This window comes from Macrobrachium rosenbergii, chromosome 23 (genome assembly GCF_040412425.1).
Source record: "Macrobrachium rosenbergii isolate ZJJX-2024 chromosome 23, ASM4041242v1, whole genome shotgun sequence".
In the NCBI taxonomy this organism is placed as follows: domain Eukaryota; kingdom Metazoa; phylum Arthropoda; class Malacostraca; order Decapoda; family Palaemonidae; genus Macrobrachium; species Macrobrachium rosenbergii.
The window spans coordinates 45,711,969-45,724,468 of record NC_089763.1 but is presented as its reverse complement, the minus strand read 5'-3'; the positions used below and the strand labels follow the sequence as shown (position 1 = coordinate 45,724,468).

At 35.1% G+C, this 12,500-nt stretch overlaps 1 protein-coding gene across 1 annotated transcript in view; it reads right to left on the bottom strand.

The window, feature by feature from the left end:
- The window catches only part of Eip93F (Ecdysone-induced protein 93F), a 585,122-nt gene that overhangs the window by 362,848 nt on the left and 209,774 nt on the right, over positions 1–12,500 (bottom strand). The gene's annotated exons all lie outside the window — the stretch shown is intronic.

Below are 12,500 nucleotides of genomic sequence, written 5' to 3'. Positions count from 1 at the left end.
CGTCATATCATTACCATTTTTGTCACTCTGATTATTCACTCCCGTCAAGTTATTACAGCATTATCTCACCGATCTCCCACATAATAAAAAAGTATAAATATTTCTGTATTCAGTATAGTGTGCCATCGCATTTGCTCTTTACGGATTGTAATTCCAGTTTCAACTCTAACACTAAACTGCGCCAGTCTTGGAAATGCGCCAGCACTGTTTTGTTATCGTTAAAATCAAAACTACTCTCAGTCTTTATTCTTCGCAGAAATATATACCAAAATGATTTTCTTGTTTCTCATAACGTGCACGGCATTTGCTCTTAGAGAAAATTAACACTGTAAAGTTTGTCAATGAATTCATTATTATCATTATTATTATTATTATTATTATTATTATTATTATTATTATTATTATTATTATCTTCTTTGCCCTCCGCCTAATTAATAATATTCCAAATAATGTACCAACGTATTTGTTCAGCAGATCGTAATATCCTTTTCACATTTGTTACTACAGTGATTATTATTATTATTATTATTATTATTATTATTATTATTATTATTATTGCTTAAAACCCCATGAAGACAGTCTTCAGCCCTCAACAAGGCAGTTCCAACCGCCGTTACCAAGACACCTTGGACGCATTAGCAGTCTGTTTCTGGCCATTACTTATACACAATGGGGGGATGCATACGTAATGCTGAAGAGCTGTATTTACAGGCACTGGCCTACTTTATTCATTGAAGGTCCTTGGCCTATTCTTGATTAAATCCTTGACGACGGCAACTCTATTTGATCAGACATAAAGTGACAATGGCCACGATGACGTTTATTAGGGGATCATTTTTTGATGGGGTTATTATGTCAAGCCCATTTCTACGTTTATTTTCTATCACGGCATTCTTCATCTTATTTCAGACATCCACGCGCATACATTCCTCTCGCTCTCTCTTTTTCTCTCGAACGACCACACACATTTTATATACATACACACACATATATATATATACATACATATATACATACATATATATATATATATATATATATATATATATATATATATATATATATATATATATATATATATATATATATATATATATATATATATATATATATATATATATATATATATTGTGGATGTGTGTGCATATGGTATGAGAAGATAATAACTAACAGCTCACGCTCAATGTTCTCCTGATTTCGCTGTTTGGTTAAACCGCAAAGATGAACTGAGATTATGAATCTTACAATTTGAATGTCTATAAGTACGCACACGAGATATTTGAGCGGAATACACTGTACAGTCTTGTTGAATAGTAAATTTGAATGTTGATGATTTTATGGTAGTTTTCGTTGTGGTGAAAACCTAATTAACCAATAATTATAATATATTATATCTTCATTATTGCTATAGATGTTCAGAGCGCTAAGTTTGCATATGAGCAAAATAAAGAGCGTGGTTACTGATGTTATGGTTGTTGTTTTAATAACAATCAATATTACTATATATATATATATATATATATATATATATATATATATATATATATACATACATATAAATAGGATTTTATTATCATTTCTATTATCCTTATAAATTTTATTATCCTCAATAGTCAAGGCTACAAGTTTATAAGCAATTACGGATTTCGATGATGTTCTTGTTGTTTTATTATTATTATTATTATTATTATTATTATTATTATTTATCGAGATATTCAAATAAAAAAGTAAAAAAAGAAATCAAAATATACTTTACGATACCGGAAAAATTATTATTATCATTATTATTATACCGTTTTGCTGTTGCTGGTCTCAATAATCAAAACATTAAGGATAATTCTATCACCATAATTAACATGATTTTTACTTGTCAAATTTTTTGCAAGCTTGAATTTCAGGTCAATGGCCCCTGTGGGTTTGTTCCACATGAATAGGGTTCATCTTCTGAATAATAATAATAATAATAATAATAATAATAATAATAATAATAATAATAATAAACGCTACTTAACAAAATCAAAACAATACTGCGACGTAGCGCAACCTAAGATTAAAACTGCTGGCCAAATAAAACAAGAAAATGAAGCGAAATGATCTCTTGGCCTCTTCTCGAATTAAACCATTTGGTTGGGAGTAAATCTTCTCTCTCTCTCTCTCTCTCTCTCTCTCTCTCTCTCTCTCTCTCTCTCTCTCTCTCTCTCTCGCGGCCCCTTGAAGGGAATCATTCATCACGGCTCGAACGCCTCCGTTAAATTCGTAAATAAATGAATCTAGACAACAAACCAATTAATAATGACTTGGGCTGTGAATAGCCAAGATGGGTCAATTATGCACCCGGTCCCGAATTATGCAATAAAGCCCACAAGAAGTTGAAAACTTTGGAGGCGTTTGCCACGCTCCTGACCACGAACAAAAAAACAAACCCACACACACACACACACACACACACACACAAACATACGCATACATAAACAGACATACATGTGTAAAAAGTGCAATCTAGGTGTTCTCCTTAGGGGAGAGTTTAAGCAAATGTATAATAAAATAAAGGGTAAGAGTATATGTGTCACTAACAATAAAACCCAGTGTCAAAATATCTCAAGCAAGTACTGTTCAAAGGAAAGGCAGACTTCATCATGCACGAATTTATACACACACACACACGTATGAGTCGCTAAGGCATTTTAAACATCTCTTCGAAAATGCATGATGAATTTCAACAGACAAATAGGAAACGTGAAAAGATAACACAATCCAGAAAGGAACTATTTTGTAATATGCTAGAAAATTAAAAATGCTCTTCAGAAAATCATGATTTTAATATGGGTTATTTTTAAGAAAATTATAAACCTTAGGAAGAATATTTTTGAGAAAATTATTTGAAAGAAGAGAAGCATTTTAAAGAAAATTGGTGCAGCAAGAGGAGGGTGTGCGGTGTGAATAAAATCATATTTTACGTACAACTTTGTAAAAATTAGATTTTTTGAGAAAATAGGTATTTTCAAAAATGTGTTTCAAAATTTACGGTTTTCCAGAATGTTCGGTAATGTAGCGTGATTACGGCCATTTTACAGTTTAAAGGTTTAAAGGCAGTCAGGATACTTGCAATAAAAACAAATATTTCACAGCTGAATACTGAGCAAGGTATTCAGCGATTTGTACTATTCTGCGGTTTTCTGCAATTTCAAGTTCAGTCTTAGGTTCGAGTTAGGTATTTTTATAATAAAAGATAAAAAATAATTAAATAAGAATAAAAATAAATATGTGAAAATGGATAAGTCACTGCATTGTAAGCTTTGGAATCTGGATAATTCTGCGTTTAACTAAAATCATCATTAGTTATTCTGAGAGAGAGAGAGAGAGAGAGAGAGAGAGAGAGAGAGAGAGAGAGAGAGAGAGAGAGAGAGAGAGAGAGAGAGAGTTTTTTGTAAAAGGTACCCTATGTAAACCTTTACTATTTGTTTTCAAGTAATGTCCAGGCACAGAGGCAGGAGTTTCTGAAGAGAATATTAGCGAACTTTCCTTTCTAATGCAAATGAGTCGAATAGCGGATTTAACACGTGCCCTTCCATCAAATGCTCGTTCATGGTCGCAGACAGAATTGATCGGGTGATTTAACTAACTTATTCTTCAATAGCTAACTGGTATATTGAATTAATATTTGAACGCATTTTCATAAAAATATAAATGAAATCTTTACAGTAAAGCGCACCGTTCTGAATCACTGAAAAATAACGTGGAAGAACTTGCAAACAGAATATCGTACATGCTTCTTCCAATTTTCCTTAGTAGTGAATAGTTCAGTCGCATGTTTATGCATATTACACTTACACACACATGGTATATATATATATATATATATATATATATATATATATATATATATATATATATATATATATATATATATATATATATATATATGTATAAAATTATATATAACGTACATACATACATGAAAGCTTCACATACACTATGCCTTTGCTGCTGAACCCCACGACTTAAATGTTATTTCTCTAATCAATAAAGATATGGAGAGAGAGAGAGAGAGAGAGAGAGAGAGAGAGAGAGAGAGAGAGAGAGAGAGAGAGAGAGAGAGAGAGAACGCCAATGCAAGCTGTGAGAAGAGAGGTGCTTGGTCTTAACTGTTTATACAGGATCTTATGAATGGCCGCATACCTAAGATTCTTGCCGTTCTGTTGCATTACAAAGAGGACAGGAGAATTTCATTATGCCGTACATTTTAGCATAAAATACCTCAATAACCTATCGAAAAAAGGTCCCAGGTATTTCTGTAGTTCTTGGGGATTCCTGTAGGACTTACAGTCGCCCGATGGCACCGCCCTTCGAGGAAGAGCCTCGAGCGAAACTAAGAGAGACGGTTGACTCGGCAGAAGGTGGTCTGACTTGGCAAAGTTTGTAATCTGCCTTGCTTACAGTTGCTCTCTCACCCACCCCTTGCGCTCTTTTCTCTAAATCTTCCTTAATCCACTGTCCGTCTATTCTCTGAATCACCCCCTCCCCCACACACCCACTCCATCTTAGCAAATCTTTACCGTGATTTTTTGATATCATAACGAGGAAAATGAATGATATCTCATTCTTCCCTTAACCATCAAAACCACCCGTTTCTCTCTGCAAACCTCCCCCTTCCTTACACTGGAAAATTTTCTTTCCCCTTTTGCATTTTCTTTTTTCTCAATATAAGAGGAATGACAAATTCTCTTCAAATCTCCCACACCTGTCATGTCCGCTTCGTCTTTAAATCTTCCCACCTTCTTCAATCCCAAAAATAATTCTTCCTTTCCCTCCCAGTTTTCCATTAGTTTGCAGAATTTCCTTAAGGGTCGGAAGAGCTCCCCCTATCATCTAAATCTTTCAGCCCCTCACCTCTCTTCTTAAATCTTCCCTCCCTCTTTCCCTCCATTCTGCAACCCCTCATCAGGAGAGGAAAGATGAATTCCACTCTGTTCTTCATTTTCCGACGCGGTCATCAACCGATTGAACTTTCCCTTCATGTCTATCAAAGTTGATGCCCCAACATCATTAGCCGGGTAGACAATCACCAGCCCGCTTGCACTCAGCCGCGTCCAAAAACCCTCTCGTGGGCCCAGTTACGTAGTGCTCGCAACTCAAAACCTCTTTGTGCAATGGATTTATTAATATCTATGCAAAATATACTTGCATCCATGCGTTAATGCACACAAATAAATTATTATATATATATATATATATATATATATATATATATATATATATATATATATATATATATATATATATAATTTTTTCAACAGTATCCGGTTTTCCCTCAGTAAGGCTGGCTCTAGAAAAAAAACACTCGGTCACTGCCACTTTCGAGCTTTAAATGCTGAATCGTGGATGAACTCCCTCTACAGTACTACCAAAAACATTATCCGTTTCATGCACTTCACAGAAGGCTCATCAGCAACGTGTCGAGCCCTCTACACACACTGTGCTATTAATACTACAGTACGTGCTACTTCAGGGTACTGTTAAGAAATTTGCCACAAACAAATAAAATCACATAACAGATTATGTTGATTTCCTTCGTAATCTTTAACCAGCTGGCAAGTAGCCTTGATGACAGGAGTTACGTGCAAGGTAACTCTCTCTTCACTAATTCCTCATCGTCCAGGGGCCTTAACAATGTTTCAGAACCAAGTGCTTTACGTTCTTCATGAGCCTCATCTGCAATTCAGCATCTCATGATTACGTCATTTACGAGGCTAAATGCATAAGAGCATCATCATTTGCATTCCTCAAGCTGCGATTTAAGTTCGTATGTAAATAAGAACTTATTTGCCGGTTGTTCGTTTTATCGTTATTATCTCTTGCCAATCTCAGCGGGATGTATTAGTCTGCGGCAAGTGTGTGTGGTGTGTTTATATGTACATTATATATATATATATATATATATATATATATATATATATATATATATATATATATATATATTAATATATATATATATATATTATATATATAAAATATATAAACTGACAAGACGACAATTATGAAATGCTGAGCGATGGAAAAACAATTTCCGATAAACATCCATTCATTTCCCCCCTCTTCTTCGTCAGTCTCTCAGCCAATTAGTCTTGCTCCTTAGGTTATTAAAAGCCCAATTTACACTTCGTCATATTTCATGAAAGGGCTGCAATGCTGCCGCTTGACATATGAAAAGTCTTGACTGTTACTCCTCTTTTGGCAATTTCAATCAACTTCCACCAATTTATTATGATCGCCAGTCCCTTCAAATGCCAAAGAGACCAGCAAAATTGTCCTTGTAATTGACATACTTTTGCAGATGGTATCAAGGTTCGGACTTCATTTAGCAGCACGAAAATTGGAATTATTCCTAAAGAGTTTTACAGGATTTGATAAAAGTACATGCTTTTGCATTTTCTGTTGCTTAATCTGAAACACCTTTTAAAATCTAGTAATATATATATATAATGTATATATATATACACACATATATGTGTGTATGTATGTGCATGTATGTATGTATGTTTGTATGATGTATGAATGGATGTGTTATATGTATTTTGATAATGTATATATAAATAAATTATACATATACAGAAATAGGCATGCTAAGAGTAAAATGAAAACAGTTATTATCAATGCATAAAGGAACAAAATCAGGTTAATGTACGTCTGTGCATCTTGGCTCCAAGATGACAGTAGTCATTACCCAAAATTACTGTAAATAAAAGGTACAATCACTGTATAACTTCATGAACGTAAATAAGGAAAATGATCACAGTATAACAACAGGTGACTCAATAATCAGATTAAAATCCGTCAGTCAACTGCAAAATTCAGTACAGAAGAAAACCTCCTTTGCCTACCAGAGTTCCTCATTTCTGACGTCACTTCACAAGGGGATCTGAACGGCTCAGTCAAAAGCCAGAGGGTACAATCTACCTTGGACCGGTAGAGCAAACTACGACCTTACAGGCACGTAGCATAGAGACTATCGACAGGTGAGCTAACAAAGAAAACGTGGTCATTACGACGTTATACGGGAGAAGGAGCTAACATCCAGAGTAATTGAGAGTCGAGAAAACAGGTTCTCATGTCGGCTTTTGACCCAATATGACCTCAATTGCTTTTCATTGGGTCTTGCACTTCCGCTGGCAAAACTCCTCTCTCTCTCTCTCTCTCTCTCTCTCTCTTAGGTTTGAACATTCTTAAACGTCGGAGGAAAATTGCCGAAGAACCCGAAATTTAAGACAAAAGTTTCTTCTTCTGTTGATCTTACATTTCATTACCAATGAAATGGATGTAACTCTTTCTGGCTCTCTGAATAAAAGGCAGAGAATGCGCTCAATTAAAAATAAAGAAAAAAGGCTTACAAGGGCAGAAATCGAAGCGAGAGAGAAGACTGCAAGCGGAAAATAATGCAAAAGTCAAAACAGAATGATCACACTCAACGTAGACAACCTGAATGGATAGAAATAACAAACAAAAACAGAAAAACGGAAAGATGACTAACAGTGAGGACTAAAAGTCAACACCGAATTTGCCGTCATTTCAGTCGAGTTATGAAGAAAACACCAGAGAACAAATGGAATAACAGAACGTCATCCATTTTCATTCGAAGAAAAACGTGATCTTTCATCGTAATCTTGTGCCTTCATCCCTACGCCTACTATATTTGCGTAGCCTTTTCTTCGCGATGGAAAATTTAGATTTTGCCTTGGAAACATTTTCAGTTCAATTTAGGGCAGGAGTGACGCCTACGTGACGGAATTGCCAAATGATGTCAGACATTCGGCAGTCGTTCTGATAATGCACGTTCGAAAACAATTTGTAGTGTCAATGGGCCTTAGAATTGTCGAGTGCTAAAATAGAAATTGCTTTCTTTTGCTATTTTCTTCAAATGAAGAGACCAATAGAAAGATCAGTCCATCTCCAAAGGGAAAACACGTCAAGAATTATACTCTTAATGATGTATGTTGCTCACACATAAGTACAGGTGAGACCATTACTGAAGACGACTTTTTAATATTTGATGCATATTAAAAAGTAATGATATTTTAAAATGTCTCGCCACATAAACGTTTAAAGATGCATGCTGTGGGATGCATTTAAACAAAAGTATTCATATAACTAACCTTAGGATACGCAAACACGTATTACGATGCAATAGACACACAATCACGCATATATTATATATTAATTATATATGTGTGTGTGTGTTCTTCTACCACTTTAGATTGGAGAGAGAGAGAGAGAGAGAGAGAGAGAGAGAGAGAGAGAGAGAGAGAGAGAGAGAGAGAGAGAATCTCAGGCGCTATTACTGAATTACTGATCAGAGCCATTGGGCGAGTGTTTAATTCGTTGCTCGGCACCATTACCCTTGTCATATATTGAAAGATGTCATCAAATATGGACGACCGCACCATGTCTCAGTCCTAACTTTATTGACATGAATATACATTGCACCATGCTACAAGTCCGCTACGGAGGGATTGTATAACTCCTTTAGCGCATGTTTCGAATTTACGTTAATAAATCCAAGGCTCGTCATTAAAGGGTCCGCCCCTTAAGAATAATTCAGGGCTGTTCAAGTGGTCTCTGGTTTGTTTCATCTGTGGTGATACATGACAGAGGAATACAAACTAGGGATTATCATTATAAGGGAGAAAACAAAGTCACACACGCATATGTATATATATATATATATATATATATATATATATATATATATATATATATATATATATATATATATATAATATATATATATATATATATATATATATATATATATATATATATATATATATATATATAACATATATACTCTATGTATATTCTATATATATATATATATATATATATATATATATATATATATATATAATTACATCATTTCTCTTTAGTTGGGGTAACGCCTAAGGATGTTAATCTTCCAGATTTTTAGCAAGCTTTTAGGATCGGGTGGCAGGTCCCAAGTCATTTTTCACTCTCGTTGGAACCTACCACGGTAGATCGACCATCAGATGCCTAAATAACTGCTTAGGTACACAGAGGCATACACACACACACACTATATATATATATATATATATATATATATATATATATATATATATATATATATATATATGTAAGCAATGGTCTATATATAACCAAGTAACAATGTTTCCCTGGGACGCCATCATCCTAAAACACAGGATGGCTTCCTTTACAAAGCTGGGCAGGAGCCGGGTTCACCGAAGAAAATGGCATCTAGACGAAACTAGTTCTAGAACGAATGAGCATGATTATAGGTCCATGTATTAGATTGTGTGTGTGTGTGTGTGTGTATTTCTCAAAGCGCAGCATCATATCGGTAGACGGCTTGCTTGCCTCAGCTACTACTTGCTGTTTTGGGCCGTGAGGTTTAGTTTCCGAAATCAAAATACATCTTACCAGGATGTCTAAATACGTGTAGGTTTTACTTGCTTTCGGGAGTCGCTCCTGAACCACTGTAGAAGTGGCGAAACATCTAGAACTGCAGTCACTGATTTCATTTACCGACACCATAAAATGTAAACTCTAAATGCTTGTCTACTCAATTTTTAACCTTACGTTACCGTACTGACTGACTGATGTCAACCGGCGTCGCAATACCTATGGACATATTACCGAGGAATTACTCGAAAAAAAGTGCAGCCACATGATACAACCAGTTAATCTAAATACTAAGTACTCATAAACAAAACTGAATAATCTTCTTCCCAGTTTAATCCCTAGTGTGGGTCGCTGTTTTCGATGAGCCTTTTCCAGTTCAATCTAACACTGAATTGCTCATTTTATATATTGGTTTGGCAAATGTATTATTGAAGGATGCCCTTCCTGACTCCAAACCTCCCTATCCAGGCTTGGGGGAAACAAAACTTAATTATACTCATGATAGTGATGATGATGATGATGATGATGATGACACTTATTAATGCCATATTTATTATTAATACTCGAAGTTCCATAAATATTAATAGCAATTCACTCATCAAGGAAATGCAAAGGACAACTTGCTGATCTCCTCCAAATAAAATCAATTTCCTATGGTTTAATTTTCCATTATCGAAGAGTTGACTTTATGTGGCTAATGTTTATAAGATCACTCGGTAACTTTTGTAGCATATCTGAGCAGCACGTGAACAAAATTGCTTGTTAACTGACAAAAAAAAAAATAAATAAATAAATAAAAACTTGTTTGAAATCGAAAAAGATTGGAAGACAGAGTCGCGTGATTCGGTCTGTCGTCTTTTGGGTGATTTTTTTTTATAAGCTGGTGTATTCTTCCTAATTGGTGCATGTTTTCTCTCTTAACTGTTTCCTTGTGTGTGTGTGTGTGTGCGTGCGTGTTTGTGTGTGTGTGCGCGCGTGCGTGGAGACGAGTGCATGATTACTTTCCAGCATGTTTCTTTAATTAGATGTTTTTATGGACCATGATTTTGTGTAGTTAATGGAGAAAGGATTAATGAGGTTGAATCTTTCAAGTATTTAGGAACAATGATAACCAGTACAGGTTCTCTTGGGTTGGAATTTAGTGAAAGGCTAAAAAAGAGTAATTGTGCAAAGGGCAGGCTGAATGACAACTGGTAATGAGATATATCAAAACTGCATTGAAAAGTAAAATTACACATAAACCTAGTATGATCTGTATTGCTACAAGGACATGAATCATGGTATGACAGCGAAACTTATAAGACTTTGTAATTTTGAGAATGAAGTTTTAAGAAGAATATCGAGAGTCAGATGTCAGGAAGTAAAAGTGATACCATAAGGGATATTAGGGAAGTTCAAGATGCAGATGAGATAATGATGAAGGAGAGATGGAGATGGCTTGGACATGTCTTTCGCCCAACCCCGGGAGAATAGTGCATGTTCAGTGTTAGCTGGGCTCCTGTGGGCACCAGAAAAATTGAAAGTCAGACCTCCATGGAAGAGAACTAAAAGAATGGAGGCTGGAGATGACTGGCGGTTTGTAGCAGATAAAATAAAGGAAAGACACGAACGACGGAATTTCAGAGGACCTTTGTTTCACGTGGAAGTGGAAGCGATGATTGGTGTATTTCCCCCCGTTTTTTTTTTAAATGGTGCAGGTTTCTTTGACTGGCGCCTGTGTTTTGACTGTCACATTTTTTTGAGGCGTTTCCGTGCATTTTCTTAGATTTCGTTGGATCTGTCCTCTTTGATAATGAAAAAGAGACCATGTTGAACATCAGTCTTAATCACTGCGAGAAAAGCTTCCTCATATTAAATGAAAAACGCACTAATGAAGAAAAAAAACAGGCAAAATTGTTCAAAAAATAGAAAAGGCAGCAAACGAATTCGAAATCTTGGAAGTGAATGGAATGAAGGACTCTTCTAATCAGATGACTCTCGGGATCGTGAAGTTCACTGTCGTTCTCCTCCTTTCAGAGGAGAGGGTGGCTCCAAGGGATTTAAACTTTCGGGCTCAATGATAGTCTTCCTGGGATGCGGCTGCTGATCCCATGTCCTTGTACCTATCTCCTCGTAATTGTCATTCCTCACTTTGCAATTCTTTGTATAACAATTCAACGAGCATTAATGGTACTTTAATTCATTTAATGTGTCACTACAACGACTATCAATGGCAGCCTCAGACTCCCTGACCTTTCATCGGTAACATAATATCACTCCAAATGATTATAAACTTCTCCACTGATCTTATAATAGTATTTATTATTATTATTATGCTTCATTATTCCTGTTATCAATATTAGATAATATATATGGTTTTTCAAATGGTATGAAAATATATTGAATGTTATTATCATTAGGTAATGAAAGGTCTTAAAAAAATTAAATATCTTTACAGTGTACAGTTTTCCTTGTTTATCATCATTATTCCTCATCACATAACCATCATCAACATGATTAACATGATTATTATTAACCAGAGCTTCCCACAAACATTGTATAAAGTCACCTACAGCACTGGACTCAAATCAATATTTAAAAGGTACTATCATATTGAAACAAACGCAGAAATAATGTCATTTCTGCTCTGAATTGAGTCGCGCATGTTGAAATGGTGCTCGGCGTCCTCAGGGGCCGACGAGATAACTGATGCAAAACCTAAATGGCAAATTGGTGGCGCTTAAAATTCGAGGTTTGCGGCGCTTCTGAAATATGCCCACAAGTCTTCGCACCTCAAGGGAGGGCCAACTGATATGCCTGTGCTGTACAGAGAACAGCGATGTTTGGTTGTTATTATTATTATTATTATTATTATTATTATTATTATTATTATTATGTTGTCTAGATACACTGAAAGCTATACAGACTACCAATTAATTTCTTAAAGAATTTTACGTGACTCCGATGTTTTGTTTGCTGAAAGTTAACCATTTCAGTGCCTCTAGAAAATATAATTACTGTGGGTCTTATTCTTCCTTTTTGTCATCTACTACTTTACTTATCACATTATCTTGAACAAGATATAG